At 46.6% G+C, this 13,939-nt stretch overlaps 1 protein-coding gene across 3 annotated transcripts in view; it reads right to left on the bottom strand.

The window, feature by feature from the left end:
• FAM135A (family with sequence similarity 135 member A) overlaps positions 1 to 13,939 on the bottom strand; it is a 907,387-nt gene that overhangs the window by 710,411 nt on the left and 183,037 nt on the right. The window lies entirely within an intron of this gene.

The raw sequence follows: 13,939 nt of genomic DNA, 5'->3' as shown, positions 1-13,939 counted from the left end.
TGTTACCTCTTCTCAATCTTGAAATTGAGATAATACAGTGCCTAACCCATAGACACTGGCATCAGATGTAATCATGGTCTCAACTTGAAATGTCCTAAATGGGGTCTCAGCGCAATTTCTTTCTTGTTTTTTGATATAAACTCAAACTGACATTCACTTCACCCAGGTTTTTTGTTTTTAAACTCTCTCATAGATTTAGTATTATCATAGAAGTTTTTAACAACCTTGGAATAAAATTCAAATAACCCCAAAAGTGAATTCCATTTGTTTTTGTTATCCATTACCAATACATTGATGATATTGTCTACCAATTTCCCTCTCAATTTTATTCCATTAACAGTATGTCCTAGGTATGGAACACTGTTTAACGTCAATCTACATTTTTCAGATTTCATACTTAAACCATTTGGGCGTTAACTTTCTAGAACCTTTTCTAATCTATAATCATGTTTGTTTTATACCCTGGCAAAAATTTAAATATCTTGGCAACGGCATACTCTATGTACACCTTCAATTATTTTCTGCAGCCACCTCTGAAAGACAGCAGACACAGATGTCAACCTAAATGTCATGCATTTATATTGGAACTTTATGAACAGTGATATAAATGGAGTCATGTGTTGTGAGGATGGATGTAGTTCTAGCTGATAGCACACAGACAGTAAGTCTATAGTAGAAAACAATCTGCTTTTCAAATGGTGGCAAACATCTCATTTATGCTGGATAATGGATGTCTATCAAGCCATATAGCATTATTTAGATCAGAAAGATCAAAAAAAAAAATATGGAATGGTCTGGTTTGCGTACCATGGGTATGGGCACCACCCATTGTAACAATTAAATGTCTTACATTATCTCACTATCAAATAGTTTTTTCAATTCTCCCTTAATCGCATGCTTTTCAGCCAATGGTAAACTTCTTACTTTGTGAACCTGTGGTTTGGCACCTTGTCTTAAAGCAATTTTGTGTTTGAAACCTTGAATGTTTCACAAATTGACTGTGAAAACATCTGGATGACATTGGACAATATCTCCTAATTCAACCAAAGGACTTATCAACACAATTTGTTCCAGAGCGCCAGATTGGAATTCAGCATAGGTGCTCCTCCCTTCGCAACTTATACCCACCCACTATTTGCACACATTCTGAGGTCTACTGTTTACCTTTGTCAACAGCCTCAAACAATGTAGGATTGCAAGCACCCATTAATGTTTTTAATGGCCTTATTAGGGTGAGCATCATTATCCGGTCACTTATATATTTGTCATGGTTACCAGTGAATGTACAATTCACTCACATGGTGTTGAGGATCATGACCTAAGTGTCAATGGTTTGTTAGCTTGTACTCTCAAAAAGAATTTGAACATTGTAGTACGGTGTTTGCTTTCTTTAAAAAATATATTACTAATTGTTTTAACATATTTCACATAAAAGGTTGTGCTATTTCCCTCTTTCTGATTTTGGAGAGTGCAATAAATCCTTAACCCTTCCTTACCCAAAGAATGTTATGTTATAAGGTATTTGTAAAGCACAGCTTTCACTTTGAGAAGCATTATGGCGCTAAGTGGATCACTGACAGACAGGGTGGCTGAGACTGGAAAGTGATTTAGATGAGTGCTCTGCATAGAGCACCAGGGGCCGTAAAGATCCAGAAAAGTAATTATCAAGATCTTAAACAAGATTCTTGTATGGATGGGTAGCCAATGCAGAGCTTCCAGTGCGTCAGATGCTGATGAGCTCCAGGGCCACTTTAGTACTAGTCGGACTGCAGCGTGCTGTACCATCTGTAGTTTGTGTAAGACCGACTTATTTGCTCCTGCATAGAGGCAGTTGCAATAATCAAATCTGGAGGTGATTAGGGCCACTGCAACTGCCTGTCTTGCCACACAGGGAAGTAGGTCAAATAACTGTTTAAGTGACTTTATCAGATAGAAGCAGGATCCAGCCACTGCTATGGATTGCTGGTGGAAGAATAATGCGGAGTAAAATTTGACCCCCAGATTCCTGGCTACTGTTACTGTATTGGGGGGGGTGGGGGGGGGGGGGGGGGGGAACGGGTTAATATCCGAGGGCCACTATAGACTAGGGGAGAAGATGTTTGCTTTCCCTAGTGGCATGATTTCTGTATTTTCGGAATTGCATTTTAAGTGATTTGTTTTCATCCAGTGAAAGACTGCTGCGAGATATTGGAGATTTTCCTCAGCCAGTGTGGTATTTTTCCATTAAAGAGTGCTGGACTGTGAATAGACCCTTGTGGGACCCCGGAAAGCAAAAGTTTTTCTGATGACTGGTATTGTCCAAGAGTGATGACTTGTCTTCTGTTTTGTTGAAACGATTTTAGCCAGGCCATGGCGAGATGAGAGATACCACATAACGCAAGACGGTCCAAGAGGATGACATGTGAGACCGTGTCAAAAGCAGCTGATAGGTCTCATAAGACCAACACAACATTTTTTCCCTGCTCTAAAGCAGCTTTCAGGTATTCAGCTGTGTATAGGAGGGCTGATTCCGTAGATCGTTGAGGCCTGAAACCTGATTGATTAGGGTGTAAGATATTGTCTCCTTCCACATAGGTCATAAGTTGTGAGTTAACTAGCTTTTCGGTAATCTTATTAAGACATGGGAGTAGAGAGATGGGTCGAATACTGCTAAGGGTAGTGGGGTCAGCAAGTTGTTTCTTTTGGAGAGGCTTGACTGCTGCACATTTCCATTCATTGGGGACTTCAGCTAGTGACAAAGGCATTTATTATATTATTGATGACTGGATTAACAGTATCTATAATAGTGTGTAAAATTAAGGGGGAGGGCAAGGGTCAAAAGGAGAACCTGATTCCACTGCGAGAATAGCCTGACAAGATTGTTCTGGGCTAATGGCATGAAAAGCTCATAGGGATGGTCTTTGTTTCCTAGATCGGCAGTTGTAGTAGCAAGAGGAAAGGAAGGTGCAGGAAAATCTTATTGTAATGACTGGACCTTCTGTTCGAAGTAGTCAGCTATGCGGTTGAAGAAAGACTGTGATGGGGGAATATCTTATTTAAGGGATGTGGGGTTAGTGAAAGAGTTGACTATCTTAAAGATAGTTTATTGGTTTGCGTTGGCTAGGTTAAGCATCTCAGTAAAATAGGATTTATTGGCAGCTTAGATTTGTTGGTGATAGTTTTTAAGAGCGGTTTTGAACCTGATTAGTTCTTCCTGTTTGTATTTTTGTCGCCAGCTGTGTTCCAGATTCTGGCTGTGAAATTCTTTCAGATTTTGGGTATACCATGGGGCGGAGGTTTTTTAAGCAGAAGGTTATTTTGTGGGGCAGGAGGTGCAAAACCATCCCTCAGATTGTTCACTGTTGAATCCTCTGACCTCCTGGGCCTGCAGATTGAGGCTTCCAAATTGAGGTCGGGAAGGACTACCATATCATTCCATCTGGGTCTGGTGTTTTGAAAGATGGGGATGTGGCCCTTTAGTTTTTTCTCGTGCTGGTATCTAATTTCTAGAGGTATAAGCTTGTGATCGGACCAGGTTAAGCTAACTGGGGTCATGACTATAAGGGTCGTGAGATTAGAGAAGATACCATCCAGAGTGTGGCCTGCATTATGAGTGGGGGTGGATATCCGCTGGTCTAGGCCAAATGGATCAATGATTTCCAGGAACTTAATGGCACCCGTGTCACTTTGTACATCTAGGTGTACGTTAAAATCTCCTAATAAGATGAAATTGGCAAATCTAAGAATTAATGAGCTCACAATATCTCCAATGCTATCCAAGAAGGTTTTGTAGGGGCCTGGTGGGCGGTAAAGCAGAGTCCCTGAGAAGGCGAAGGAGTCCTCCACTTGAAAGAAGAAACCGATGCATTCTGCACCTTTGAGGTCGGATATTTCAAACAATGAGCATTTCAGTGTGCTGCGATAAATAATCGCCAACCATTCTCCTTGTTGTTTTGGTCTATCCTGTCTGTGGGTAAGATAGCCAGGGGGTAGTGCACAGACGATTTTGGAGTTAAAACCAGGCTTTAAGCCAGGTTTCTGTTATGAAGAGGCAGTCTAGGTTGTCATCTAGGATGAGGTAGGGTAGGTGGTATTAGGACTATTTCCCAACGGTGTGTTTTGTGGGGGGACTGAGGACTGTTTTAGTGTTATTACAGCAGATGGGGCCCTTCCATTTAGTAACATCAAGAGGGTTTTTACAAATGTGGGGACTGCTGTTAAAAGCCAGATGGGAATCTCTAGTGAAACACCTGCCTGATGAAAATTGGGCAGCATTTCTGGAGCTGGTCACATTCCGAACAAGGACGGGCTTAGACGGGCTTCCTTTGGGCGCACCGCATGTCAGCGCCATCCTCCTAATAAATATGTGGAGGCAGAAAGACTCAGGAGAAGACTAGAACGTCTCCCTCCTAAAGATGGCCGCCATGAAATGGCAATACGGAAGTAGGAAAAACTACAAGCCAGTCCTCCCTCCACTCAAACAGCAAGATTGCTGCGGTGGACCGGGGAGGTTTGGCGGGAGAAGGACAGAGAACGCTAAAACATGGGGAATGTAATAAGGGTAGCCTGTTTCTTGTTATCTACATGCTTTTAACTCTCTAAAGCGAGCATGCACATTTTAAATGTATTAATCCATTTTTTACATTGAGTTTCAGTTTCTCCAGGAAATGGCAATACACTGGAGGAGACATACTAACCATGGCAAATATAAGTGCAACATATTTTGAGTGATGTACATTTAAAGTTTGTTACTGTTGTCATTCTTGGCAAAAATAACAAATGAGTGTTAAGTAGTTTATATTGTCATCAGAGAAGAATTATGACATACTCAGTCTGGTGGAATACAGTATTGTAAATTTTTATGAAAATAAATAAATAATATACGTAGTGACCGGACCATAGTCCCGGCAGTTAATTGGACTTCCATCAGGGTTGAAAACAATACATTTATTATGGCATATTCGCTTTACTTCGAGATGGCATCAGCGTTAATGTATTGCTTTGAAAGGTGCTTGAAATTTTAATACATGGGATACGACCGTAAATTCGAAAGATAGAGAGAGTAAGTAATTGACTCAGGGGCAAGTACTGTCTCAGCGAGAGACCGACAGAGGCTACAGAAGAAGGTATTCACTAACTGATAATAATAAGAATTTAACTTAATTATGGGAACACTTGAGACTGAGGTACGGACTTTAGAGGAAGATGATATCCGTCCGGATTGGAATTATCGCTGGATACACAGTTTTACATACCAAGACTTTAGCCCTGAAGAAGTTGCAAAAGATGCAACGAAACACATATTGGCTGGGATCTGAGAAAAGTTACAGAGAAGAAAAATAAAAGAAGTGGACATGAACTTATTTGTACATTCTTCCCAATGTTGAGTGTTAAAAGCGTGTGCTGGTGAACGCAGTTGTATTGTTTGGTGAGCTTAGGCCACGTATTGAAGAGAGGGGTGGTGCTCTCCACCCTTAGACACCGCACTTTATTTGTGATTTCTATGAAGAATTAGATTGTGAATCTCCCCAAGGGCCCCATCACCCTATCAAAAAACCACCCGTCGGTTAAAACTAATATGGAATGAGATTCCATTTCAAATGCTATTGATAAATCCAATAGGAAAAGGGAGGTACTCCTCCCCTGTCCTGTAACAATTACAGCCTGCCCATCATGGTTATTAGGTTATACAGCTATAATGTTATAACTGATGAATTTAGATAATTGCTTATTTACCAATTACTCTACCACATATTGCCATAGGGATATTAGTTGCATGTTGCTAAAGTTGGAAAGGTCAGTTTTGGATTTTTGAGCAGATGCCTTATGATTGCCCTCTTCCAGTCTACTGGAACTTCTGTAGTTCTAAATGATTTACTTATTCTTGTTACAGTAACTGTTGTACAGTATGTCAACTGAGAATCTTCATCAGACGTGTATGTTTGGAATCAATATAAACTAGCTTGTTGTTCTAAACTGTTGTGTTCTGAAAAGAGAACTCTTTGATATTAAATGAAAAGTGCTTTGCTAGTGCCTCACAAATATCTCAAATAGGAATCATTGGAGTCTTACAACAATTCCGACTGGAATACTCCTTCAAACTTTAAAAAGACCTCCCAACCTGCTCTTAGCCCTGATTATTTAATTTGTATAGAATATGGCCATTGTTTCTCCAATCAACCATTTTCTTAGAACTTTAACAAGATTCATTTTACTGGCTAAATTGCAATCCTTCAGCCAACCTGTTTGAGCCCTTAAGTTCCTTTTCTGCATCTCTCAGATCTTCACAGTACCAGAGTGCTGTGGGGGTCATCCGAAGAGATTAAACTAATTTTAGAAGATTCAGTTGGTTAACAGCTTTTACTATTGATAGATTTGTTTCTTGAACATGATTACTAGTATTTCTTTTTTTTTTTTGTTACTTTTTATTATTTTCCAACAAACAACATGGTATCAGCACATGACATCTAGAGATAGCAGTGAATAGCTTCCCACCCCATCCAACTGCTCCAATCGACATCCACATTAAAATACACAAATAGCTTTTACCCAGCACATGGGAAATGTCAAGCCCTTATAAGCTTTAAACATGGCACAGAACAATAAGATATGAAGCTTGATAAAGAAAAGACACAGGGGCCTGAGGGCCACTTCAGTACTAGTTTTGCCGAGGAGAAGCCTCCATCTCCGCCATCAGTCGGGCCATTTGTTCGGTCCGTTCCCTACGCAGCTCCACCGTTGGGGAAACACAGATGTCCCCTCTGTATTTATTCCACTTTCCCAATTTATGGTCCCATTTCTTGGGGCAACCACGGCCCTTAAAGACCGATTTTTCAGCAATCACTGCTGTATCCTTATCTCGTGCCCAGGCACCGTGGATCGGGACCTCTTCCACCCCCTATTTTTGTGCGACATTTCGTTTCGCAATGGCGAATCCCATCGAGGCCCAAGTCTGTTCGGCCTGAGAAAGATCAGTCACCGCCCCAAAAATTAAGCAGGCATAGGTGAGGAGATGGTGGGAGGGGTTTGCCGCAGACTCTCGCCAGGTGATGGGCAATCCTCACCCAGTAGTCCTGAATGCGTGGGCAGTCCCATATTATGTGGAAGAAGGTGCCTACTTGATTGCAATGTCGGAGACCGAGCGGGTCAGGACATCTACCTATCCTAAACAGGAGTTTGGCGTCGAAGTAGACCCTATGAAGAATCTTAAGCTGCACTAGTCGCATACGCATTGGGATGGCCACTTCATGAGGGGAAGCCAAAGCGTTTCCCGCCAGTCCTCATCTTCTATATCACCCAAGTCTTTCTCCCAGCGAATCCGCAACTTTTGCAAAGGATCTGCACGATTGTTAACCAATTTCTTGTATGTAAGTGAAACTGCCTTATGATCCATGGGATCTAGTAATAACCGATCCTCCAAAGGAGAGAAGTCTGGCAAGAGGGCATCTCTCAGCAAAGCAGCCGATATGGCATGGCTGATCTGTAGGTATCTTGAAGGTCTCAGTTTGGGCCAGCTGGTACTTCGCTTGAAGCTCCATGAACGTTGCTAGCTTCCCTTTCCGCTAGATGTCCCCCACCATCGATATCCCAATAGTGTCCCACTTGTCGAACTCCAGACATCTACTGAGTTGTCCCAATATGTCGGGTTCCCATAGCGGTGTTGCCTTTGTTAGACGCTTATTCCAGCCCAGTCGTTTGGTGACCGCATGCCAAGTTTCAACCGTGCGAGCAGTAGGGCCGGTAAGGTGAAGCCTGCGGGGGTTGGAGTACAGCGCTGTTATAGCCACCACTACCCATGAGCCACTGATCCATTCGGAAGTATGGGTCATCATGGGGGCCGAACACCCACCTATTAATAGCTATCAATTGGGATGCTTGATAACAGAGACGCAAGTCTGGAAGCCCTATACCCCCATCATACCAGCCCATGGTGAGTTTGTTCATAGCGATTCGCGGCATGCTGTCTTCCCATAGTAATCCCCGAAGCGCGCCATTGATTTGAGAAAAATATGACTCGGGGTTAGGGGTATTCTGTAATACATACAGAAAACGCGCCCTAGGAGAGTGAGAGGGAGAGAGCGCCAATGCGAGACGTCTGATTTGAAGCGGTGGAGGGGCCCAAGGGGATTACGTTCAAAGAAGAGTTCAGCCTCCGGGGTGACAATAATACCCAGGTAACGGAAGCCACGTGGGGCCACCGGTATTTCGTAGCCCCTTGGACTGGCTGAGGGAGTGCCCCACAACGCATACATCTGGGATTTGGACCAGTTTATGCGGTATCCTAAGTGGTCCCCAAAGATGTGGAAGATGTGAAGTACCCTCCGCAGTGACCGTGCCGGAGACGCTAAATACAAAAGGATATCATCCGCGTAAAGTGAGATGCGGACTTCATGACACGGCGTCCATCTAAGCCCCCATATCTCCGGATCTCCTCAGATTCAGACAGCCAGGGGTTCCAGAACCAGGGCAAAGAGTAGCGGAGACAGAGGAGATCCCTGCCTCGTGCCACGGTGATGTGTAAAAGTGGCCGACCGATGGTTATTGACAACGACATGCGCTGTGGGTTGTGTATAGAGTAACCTAAGCCAACGTATCAATTTACGTCCAAACCCCATATGAGTCAATACGGCGAAGAGAAAGTCCCATTCTATGGTATCAAACGCCATAGCCGCGTCGAGTGAGAGCAGGATCGCGTCTTCCTCAAGAGTGTGAATTCTGCCGAGGGCCCGTGCACCCACCGCAGATTTCGGGCCGTATTTCTCCATGGCATGAATCCTGACTGGTCCGGGTGAACCAGATCTGTGATGTAGGTGAGAAGTCGATTGGCCAGGAGTTTGGCCAGAATCTTGGCCTCAACCGTTAAGAGAGAAATGGGTCGGTACGATTTACAGTCCTCAACCGGCTTATCAGGTTTGAGATCACCACAATAGCCGCCTGTGGCGGGGTATCGGTGACAGAGTCGGCAACCAGACCAGGATGGTGTAAGGAGGGTTTTATTTTGTACAACACTTTCTTTTGGCGGGCTGCCCGTCGTGATGCTGCAGAAGAGGGAGAGTCCGGTTTGCTCCTTCTTGGCTACTCCAGGCTGAGAGGATGGGGGTAGTTGTTTCACCGCCGTATACTCGGTGGACTTTTCGGCTCTCGTGGTGGTTCCGGAGCGGTCGGTACAGGATGCCCACGTGGGACGGCACAGGAAGAAAGGAAAAAGAAACCAAGGATTAGGACAATCGTCCTGTACTTCTGACAACAGGAGCCGGGAGTGAAGGAAACCGAGTGCGCAAGTGCTTTTATCGCTCCGGTAAGTGTAAGCGGGGTTAGTGCTCAGTGAGGGGAGGGAGTTTGTCGGACCACACAATATGTACAAACACTGGCTCGGTACGGGTGCTCAGAGCGTAGGCGGTGTCCTTCTTCCCACCCAGCCACCCGTCCCGGTTCGAGCCACGCTCCTCCCGTGGGAACGTGGCGGGGCGGCTCGAGGAGTCGTTGGCCTCCTGGCTTGTTGGGGTCTTCTCCACTCGTCTCCTCTTCCAGCGCGTCACTCTCTCCTCCTCTCCACTCCTGCTCACGGTTCTTCTTTCACCTCCACTCCAACTCTCCTTCCGCCTCCAGGGAAACGCCGTCCGTCGTCTTCCGGGATTCCGCTGTCTTTGTAACACCCACCACCGTGACGTCAGCAGGGGGCGGGGTCTCGTCGTGCTGAAAGGCTGAATTAAAGGAACCTCGTTCCGTTTCTTGTGTCCAGTCTTGTGAACGATACGGGTACCACTCGTCCGTTGTGCAGGGTACCGCTGGCCGCTGTAGGGGAAGAGAAGGTGGCACAAGATCGCCTTGTGAACATGGTTTCCATGGACTCGTTGCTGCCTCGGATATGTTCTCCGCCCCGTCACACTCCTCCCCCCCCTGGATTCTCCCGATCGGGGAGAGGAAAGACCCCGGACAGATAGTCGGCGTTCCCGTTGTCTTTCCCCTTCCTATGTTGTACCGAAAAGGCATACGGCTGGAGGGAGAGGAACCAGCGTAGAATCCGAGGATTCTGGCTCCTGTTGTTATACATCCACGAAGAGGAGCGTGATCTGTGTATAGAATGAACGGTTTGCCCTCTAGATAATACTGTAACTTGTCCACCGCCCACTTTATGGCTAGGCACTCTCGTTCTATTGTAGGGTACTTGGCCTCCCTCGGGAACAGCTTACGGCTAATGTATCGTACCGGGTGTTCTAATCCGTCCTCCCCCTCCTGTGATAAGACTGCCCCTATACCCAGATTGGATGCATCCGTAGCGAGTACAAAGGGTTTGGAAAAATTGGGGGATAACAAAACCGGATGAGTGGTGATAATGGTTTTTAGTTCTACAAACGCTTTTACGGCCTCTGGACTGGGATGCAGGATATCCCGGGGTTTTACTCCCTTACGAAGGAGGTCAGTAAGGGGGGCAGCTATGTCGGCGAATCTGGGGATAAACCTACGGTAGTATCCTATAAGCCCTAGAAACGCTCTCAAGTCCCTTTTGGAACTAGGAAAAGGGGCCTCCTCAATGGCTCGTACTTTGGTGCTTTGTGGGGTGATAGTGCCGTCCCTTAGTACAAAACCCAAGTAATTCACCCGGTGGAATGCTGCTCGGGACTTCTTGGCATTAATATGCAGGCCTGCTCGCTGTAAAGCGGCGAGGATGGTCTGCAGGTGTGTCAAGTGCTCTTCCCAGGTGTTGCTGTATATGACGATGTCATCCAGATACGCCAAACTGAATGTGGGGTAGGGTTGCAAAATAGTGTTCATGAGGCGCTGGAACGTGGCAGGTGCCCCGTGAAGACCGAAGGGCAGAACCGTAAATTCGAACAGCCCTTCATCCGTTATAAAGGCCGTTTTCTTTCGGTCTATTTCTCTGAGGGGCACCTGCCAGTACCCCTTGGTGAGGTCCAATGTGGTGATAAATGCTGCTTCTCCCAGTTTTTCTATTAACTCGTCTACCCGCGGAATAGGGTAGGCGTCGAAAGAGGAGATAGCGTTCAGGGCTCTGAAGTCCATACAAAATCGCCTTGATCCGTCCGGTTTAGGGACCATCACTATGGGTGATGCCCAGTCACTTTTTGAGGGTCGGATGACTCCAAGTCGTAGCATGTTATTTACTTCCCTTTTTATGGCCTCTCGTCGTGCTGCTGGAATGCGGTAGGGCTTTTGCTTTACCCGTTTCCCAGGATGTGTATCGATGTTATGCTCCACCAACGTCGTTTTTCCGTGGAGATCCGAGAAGATCGCCCCGAACGGGAGTAACGTCTCGCCTAGATCCTTTTTCCGCTGCTCCGAGAGGTCGTCGTTGATGACCAACTCGTTTAACGTTGAACACTCCTTGTGGGTGGTGGGAATGAGTAAGTTCAAGCCTTTTGGGGGGGTCCGATCCACTTCTTTAACAGGTTTATGTGATACGTTTGTACTTTGTTCGCCGACATCTTTAGTCGGTACGTAGTGTCTCCTACCGTATTCACGACCTCGTAGGGACCCTTCCACTCATTCTTGCCTTTGCTAGCGCTGGGAGGAAGTAGGAGTAAGGCCCAATCCCCTACTTTCAATCTTCGAAGCTTTGTCCCACGGTCATAATATTTCTTTTGCTTCACCCTTTGCTGTTCCAGGTTAGAAGACGCCAGGGTTCGTAATTTTCCCAGTTTGGACCGGAGCTGCTGTGTATAGTCGAGTAAGGACTTCTGCTCTTGTTCCCCTTCATTTTCCCAGGCATCTTTGGTGATTTCTAGTAACGACCTCGGTTGTCATTCATACAGCAGTTCGAACGCTGAACACCTCAAGCTGCTCTGTTTCTGGGCCCTCAGCACATATAAAGCCAGTGGCAACAGGCGATCCCATTCAGCTCCTTCGGCAGAGAGCATCTTTTTTAAGGTGGTCTTTAACATCTGGTTGTACCTCTCGACGAGGCCATCAGTTTGTGGATGATTATACCGAGGTACGCAGATGATGTATGTCCAGCGTTTTGCAAACTTCCTTCATCAATTTGGACGTGAAGGGGGTGCCTTGGTCAGTAAGGACCTCTTTAGAGAAGCCGACCCTGGAACATAGTTCGACGAATTTCTCGGCGATGTGAGCAGTGGTCGGGGTCCGCAACGGGAATGCCTCAATGAACCGGGTCGCGTAGTCTACTATCACAAGTGCATATAAGTGGCCTCTTGAGGACTTGGGCAGCGGTCCTATCAAGTCCATACCCACTCTTTCAAATGGCCGTCCGACGGTGGGCAAGGGTTGAAGTGGCGCTGCAGGGGGTCGGTGTACATTCTGTCTCTGGCATATCTCGCATTTCGTGCAGTACTCCTGAACGTCTTTGTAAATCCCTGGCCAGTAGAAATATCGTAAGATACTATCGGTAGTTTTCTCTTTACCGCTGTGTCCGGCGGTGAGGTGGGTATGGGCAAAGAAGAGCACTTGTTCACGGAACGACACAGGTACCAACAACTGGGAGTTCCCTCCCTCTACTCCCTCCCGATACAGGAGTTCTTTGGTTATTGTGAATCTGGGGTATTTTTTTGGCTCCTGATTATGTGAGACATGGGCGCTCTCCCAGGCGTTAAACAGGGTGGAGTCATTAGCCTGCGCAAAATGGAAACTACGGTCTAGAACCCAAGGCTCAGGAGACAGAAGAGCAGCCACGGACTCGGGGTCAGTTGAAGGGGGAAGAGACATTGACCGTTTAAACAGGGACATAAACCCCAGATTATCCACCCCCATATCACATCCTCAGGTAGGGAATCCACCACCCCCACCTTCACTGTACACGGCTCTTTATCGATGGGCGTCAGGGTCACCTGGGCGAGGGGATAGGGCCTAACATCCCCGTGTACACATCTGATGTGGACCACTGCTCCTGGGACGTATTGATTGGGGAGGACTAACCGCCTTTGTACTGCACCCAGAGTCTAACAGGGTCTGTACTGTCAAACCGTTCATTCTTAGACTCACATAAAAGGATGTTCCCATTTCGGCTGAGTACAGTACAGTCCTGGGGAGGTAGCCAACCTCCATCGGTTCTTCGGATGGTCTTTTCCTGGGACAGAGTCTCGCAATGTGACCCCGTTCTCCACAGTCAAAACACTGGGGTCCCCGGGCCGGAGGCCCATCTATCCTCATAGGCCTGGGTCGGGGAGGGTCAGGCGTTGGCTTCGGTTTTCTGTCCACTTTGAGGGGTGGTTGTCCTTTCGAGCCTTTCTCAACGTCCCACCTCAGTGTCTTCGGTTGTGCTCGGGCGTAATTTGCTGCCATTTCGATGGCTTGTTCTAGTGAAAGTCCCGGGTGCTGTTTCAGCCATCGCTGGGAGGCATACGGCAGGGCTTCCATGAACTGCTCCAAGTAGATCTTTGTCATTACCTCCTCCTTGGTGCTGGAGGCCGGCCTCAGCCATTTGTCTGCGGCCATCTTGAGACGAAAGAACAGGGTTTTGGGGTTCTCGCCTGGTGTGCCTCGTTCCCTCCTAAACCTGAGCTGATAGGCTTCACCGTCAAGACCAAGGTGATCCAAAATGACCTCTTTGATGGTCAGATAGGGTGCATTTCCTGTAGGGTTAGCCACCTGGTAGGCGAACTGTGCCTCCCCCAATAACAGCGGGGCTAAAAAGAAAGGCCACTTCTCTTCAGGCCAGCCCAATGACCTAGCGGCCCTCTCGAAGTTCATTAAGAAGACGTCGGGATCCTCCCCTTGTACGTACTTCTGTAACGCTATCCCTGACGGGTTCGGAACTGTTAGCGGCCGGGTCTCCAAGGGTGTAGGGATGGTAGCGACCGGGCCGGTTTTCTGCAGACTCTCTATGTGTGCAGTTATGGTGTTCTGAAATTGATCCCGATCGGCTTGAGTCGAAACATCTGTCTCTGCACTGCCCATTCCAGCTTCTCTTGTCCCTTTATGAGATGTTGGATGAGCGCGTCCATCTCGGTAGTACAGACGGACTGTGATGACAATCCCACTT

Source organism: Triturus cristatus, chromosome 6 (genome assembly GCF_964204655.1).
Source record: "Triturus cristatus chromosome 6, aTriCri1.1, whole genome shotgun sequence".
Classification (NCBI taxonomy): domain Eukaryota; kingdom Metazoa; phylum Chordata; class Amphibia; order Caudata; family Salamandridae; genus Triturus; species Triturus cristatus.
This window is presented reverse-complemented; position numbering and strand designations above follow the sequence as displayed.